This window comes from Octodon degus, unplaced genomic scaffold, assembly GCF_000260255.1.
Source record: "Octodon degus isolate 3935 unplaced genomic scaffold, OctDeg1.0 scaffold00170, whole genome shotgun sequence".
NCBI lineage: Eukaryota > Metazoa > Chordata > Mammalia > Rodentia > Octodontidae > Octodon > Octodon degus.
In genome coordinates, this window is record NW_004524746.1 from 3,413,705 (window position 1) to 3,419,179 (window position 5,475).

Sequence of the window (5,475 nt, forward strand, 5' to 3'; positions counted from 1 at the left end):
TAAATAAGTAGAAATAGTGATTTACTCACTGCTGCTCCTGGAGTCTGGCACATAGGAAAACCTCAAATGTTGTAAAATAGAATGAATAAATAATTCTGCTCAGTAACACGACAACCTGTAACAACCAAATACATTATATATGTATAAAAAAACTCTAGGATAGGTCAAAACAATACAATCTGTTGCAAAAGTATGACTTTTCAAATGCAACACCACTAAGTTCTTTCTCAGCTACTGTTCAGGTAGTTTCTGTGCCATAAAAGAAGATATCTGGATTGCACCATTTACGTCGAGATGGGCCGATGAAGAAAGCACCACTCTTCATACGCTCTTTAGTTTCTGCCAAGTATCACACATTCTATAAATCTCTTCAACCCTTTCCAAGGATTCATTCAACCAAAACCTCCTTTAAACTTACAAATCACCTATCTAACCAAAGCAATATACAAGCAAATGCAAGTGTTTAAGAATAAAATAATTCTAGGCATAACTTTTTATAAGTGTTGTCCCTTCCACTGGGACACGAAGAAGTACACATTCATTATTTTAAAAAAGCAACTCCATAGGCAAGCATAGGCAAGAATGTGATATCTGCCCATCTATTTTTTTTTTCTGTATTTAGGACAGGGTCTAAAGGGTCTATAGGGTCTCACAACAAACATCAGACTTGTAGTGATCCTCCTGTTCTCAGCTTCCCAAGCGCTGGGATGACAGGGGCACGACACCACACCCAGTCTCAATTGCCATCTCTGCAGGAGGGGCCAGCACAACACACTGCGGATCAAACCCCAGCTCTGCACTATGCCTAAGCAGGCGCTTTAGTGCGCTGAGCTATCAGATCAGCCTGTCCATATATTTTTGATCCTTAAAACATTTCCAACATAATTCAGTGATAAAAACTAAAACTACTGGATCATACTGAAAAACTTAATGTCAAAATATTTGTAATGATCAAGAGTTCATCTTAAATATTGAGACTAAAAAAGGGTTAATGTAGACATCAGATAAAAAATAAGTTATCTGAGAAAAAGATAAGTATATTTGCTCTTCCTATTCATTCAAAAAATACAACTGTATTCTAAAAGCCATGATTGTGCAGGAAAGTGTGGTAGATATAAATAAGCGTGGGCAGCCCTATGACCACGAGTCTTCCCGTACGTACTTGAAAATATTTGCAGTACATATTTGGTATCAGACCAAAATATTCCTAGTTGGTACAAAAGAATTCCAGAATGAAGAGAGCCTCTGATGATGGCCTACAGCTAAACCAAATCCTAACTCTGAGGCTTGCTAGAACTAAGGTTGGGCTTGTAGCAACTATGGCCCCCACACTTCATTCCTATTGCGTTGTTACATTCTAGAAATGCTTTCAGGTTAAATCCTCTATAAAATTCCTAGCCAGAGTAGTCTCTTTTTTTAAGCTCACTTTGAGGGAAGATCTATTAGTTTTCATATTCATATTTTTTCAATTATCAGCTGCTAAAAGTCCTGCAAAGATGTAAGTCCAGGGCTTGGGAGATGGCTCGGCAGTCTAAGTGCCTGCCTGGTAAGCACAAGGACCTGGGTTCAATCCCTTATACCACATGCCGTGCCAGCCACTGAAACCAGGTGTGGTGATGCATGCCTATAGTAGCAGCGCTGGGGAGGCTGAGACACAAGGATCACTATGAGTCTAAGCTGCATAGCAAGACCGTAAATAAATAATGTTTAAAAATTATTTAAAGAGAAAAGATGTAAGTGATTCCCTGGTCTCTTACAAATTTCACTTCACTGATATGGAATAAAAGTCAGTCCTAATTGGAGGTGTATCCAAAGTGCTCATCTGCTCGCAGCTTCTCTTTGCTGAACTGTAAATAAGTAGAAACAGTGATTTACTCACTGCTGCTCCTGGAGTCTGGCACATAGGAAAACCTCAAATGTTGTAAAATAGAATGAATAAATAATTTTTCTCAGTAAGATGACAATATACTATATATTTCAATATACTAGCAGAGGATTTTGAATATTTCAACCTAAAAAAATATAACCTGATCTAAATATTTCATAATGTACACATGTATTGAAATATCACATGGTGTTCAATTGCCATATGCAAATTTTCTAATTTCATTTTTCCTAGTACATGTGTGCAGTACACAATGATTAGACTCATATAATCAGTACATTTACATAACACACCTTAGTTCTCTTTTTCTCACTTCATTCTTTTTCCCTCCCTGATCCTTCCATCTTTTCAAATGGTGCATATTTGTAAACATAATGTGTACATTCATCATGGGGCGTACATACCTAGAGATGACATTTCTTAATTCTTTTCTTTTTTCTCCTCTCACCACCATCCCTCTTCCTGCATCTTTGAACCCCTTTTCCCATGTACATATATCTATTTATAATATGCACAATTTTATGTTTTCATGTATGTTTCAATTTTTAAAGAATGAACTAATAAATGAGCAAATTTTAATAAATACTACAAAGATATATGCAGTAGGAAAATAAGAACTGGATTTCATTGTTCCCCTCCTCCTACCAAAGAAAACTCTACTGTCTACCAAGATCACACAGGCCTGTGAATGTTATGAAGGATGGTATGGTAGGAGGAACTCCGACTTGGGACCTGAGACATAGAACACCCTGGAATACAACACTAAATTCTCTTTCAGCACTAACAGTCTGACTCTGCAAGCCTAGTAGTAACTGAGCCTTGTAGATTACAAACACGTTTGAATTTTAGGACATAAACAGGCCTGCGAGTTATGAACACCCAACAGAGGTAGACTAAACAGGTGTAACCCCAGTGTTCACCTAAGATACCTGCATTCCCTGCACTGACCAGGGGCCAGAGCCTGCAACACAAGGGGAACGTGGCAAAGGAATCCTGGCTCTTCTCATTCACAAATGTCCTGGATTCCACGGCACCTGAACTTACTTTGTGACCCTGGTCTTTAACTTAACCTGTCTGTGCCTCATCTACAACATGGACGTCATATTAACATCTACACATCAAGGTTGTTATTGTGAAGTATAATTGAACTAACACTCATACAGTGCTGAGCTCAAACTTGCATGCCATAAACGCTCAACGTACTTTAACAAAAAGGCTGCAAGCCTGCCTACTCCTCAAGTGAGAGTACAACCACACCACTACCAGCAAACACTGTCCCGTCCAGCGTGGGGTCACACAGTGCAAATGCATAAGCACGCGCATGCGGGTTGTCTCTTTCCCTCCCTCTTTTTCACACACACACACACACACACACACACCCCTTGCGTTTTTCTGAAGGAAAAAGTGAAGTGAGTAAGCCCCCTTTGGCATCATATTTTATCAAATTTAAGACACGTTTTCACATTATAACATCTCAAAAATAGGGACACAGCTTTACACGTAATGACATCTTAGAGTCAATAAATATAGTAATATTTAGGCTATTTCTCATCCCAAATGTAGTGTTTCTACATCTCAGTGAATCACCTAATGAAATTTTTGGTAGCCTCCCCTAGAAAAATTTATCACTGCTTACAGTATTATTTCTGAGGAAAAAATTAATAAAAGAAAATTTGGAAGAATAAAAACGTTTTGTTAGCTGGAAACTGCTTGTACACCAAAGAATTACAATTTTGAACTAAGTGCTGTTAATTCTTAAAAGACTAGTCAGGGAAAAAAAAAAAAAAACACTTTTTTCAGCTACAAATACAGTTCTAATTAGACTTTCAACAATAACAAGCGAGATGAGTAAGAAGTACGACTTTCGGGATGAAATCGGCAAATCGGCTTCAACCTTTGTCCTTCTAAGCTCCTTTACAGAATGGTAACTAGGCTGGACAGCCAGAAAATCCTGCGGCCCTGAATACTCTGCCTGGGCAAGGGAGGAATGCAGAGGAGAAACGCACAAAGCCAGACACTTCGGATTTGAATTACATATGTGTTCGGTTTCCTAATTAAGTAGTGGAAACCACTGCACAGGCCAGTGACAATCCAGTCCCGCGCAAGAGTAGCGGGCATAGTCGCAGCTACAACCGCCTCACGTTCCGGTAACTGATGAGCCACAACACAACTCTCCATCCTCACTTACTTTACTGAATTGGTATTCGGCGTCTTGCGGTGCTCCGCTCCCACTCCCTCGCACTCAGGTCTCACAACCACATCTCCTTTCCTGGAAGTTGTCAGGGCGCTCAGCCCAGTTCACCCGGGCAGCGCAGGTGACCCGGCGCTGCTGCCCCGCCCCCGCTCGCGGGATCGCGCGGCTGGCCCGGACCGGCGCCCCGGGTCGCAAGCGCCCACAGGTGTGACATCCAAAGTCCCGGCCCCGGCGTCTCCGGGCGCAGCAGGTTCTCCGCGGCCCGGCCCGGAGAAGTTTGCGTCAGAGCTGGGCCGGGCCAGCAGCGGTGGGGGAGGAGTGGGTCCGGCCGGAACGAGGGGTTCTTCCTGCAGCCCCAACGGCGGACGTTCATCCCCAACAACCGCATCACCCCGCCCAAGAGGAGAGAAATCAAGGAGCGCCGACCCTCCTCGTTCGCAAACTCCAGGCGGCCGCCCCCCTCCGCGGCCAGGCGGCGGACCCCCGCGCTCGCACCCCCTCCCCTCGGCCGAGCCCCTCGGGTCCCCGGTCACCCACTGGCGTCCCGTCTGCGACTTTGCAGCGCCTCCCGCAACCTCACCTCGCCCCAGGCGCCGGCAGGGTGCTTCCCGCCCGGAGCTCGCGGTCAGACAAGGGCCTGGAATTCCCGGCCGGAGTGGGGATGGGGTCGGGGAGAGGGGAGGAGCTTGCTCAACTTCTGCGGACGTCACGCCTCCCCGGCGCAGCCAATCGGCGGGCGCCCTGCGGGAACAACCTTCTCTTCGGCCAATGGACAGCGAAGCCAGGTACGAGGTCGACCCGCCGCGGCTGCTTCTGGGCTCACCGACCCCTAAGATCTCTGACCCGCCCGCTGGGTCTGTCTCCCTAGAGCTGTCCCCTGAGCAGCTATTGACCATGTTTGCACCTTGCCGGGGGCGTAAAGCCGACGTGGATGAAGAAGGACGCAGTGGCCTGGGCTCTACCTGCAAACAGATGCCTAGTGCCTGGAGAAAAGTTCCACGCCCTCGTATCTTGTTTGTTTAACCTTATGCGCGTTTCGGGGCACTTTCACAGCTTGTAACAACCCTTTGAAGCCAGGGACAGTTCTTAGAAGAGTTTAGAATCCAGGTGGCCGAAAATCTGAGAAATTCGAAGTAGAACCCACCCACACTTAATGAATGAAATCTGTGTATAGACAAAGCCCAACTTTCCTGAAAAGTCCTGACCCCTTACAAACAATCGCCTTAAGCCCAAGTGTAGTCCCACAGTAAGATTATGGCTTCCTGCATTTGCAACTTTTCTCCTATCCACCACCATGAGCTTATCTGTCAAACTGTACTAATACCCTGTTTTGAAACTCGGAACTCGGTTTCGTTGATATGTTTAGCTTGCTTTTTTTTTTTTTTTTTTTTTTTTT

The 5,475-nt window shown here is 44.5% G+C and overlaps 1 protein-coding gene across 1 annotated transcript in view; it reads right to left on the reverse strand.

The window, feature by feature from the left end:
- The window catches only part of Aass (aminoadipate-semialdehyde synthase), an 84,633-nt gene extending 79,879 nt beyond the window's left edge, over positions 1-4,754 (reverse strand). Inside the window, exon 1 of the mRNA XM_023703431.1 lies at positions 4,660-4,754. The gene's annotated coding sequence lies outside the window, so the exon portion shown is untranslated. The remainder of the gene's footprint in view (positions 1-4,659) is intronic.
- Positions 4,755-5,475: the final 721 nt, after the last annotated feature.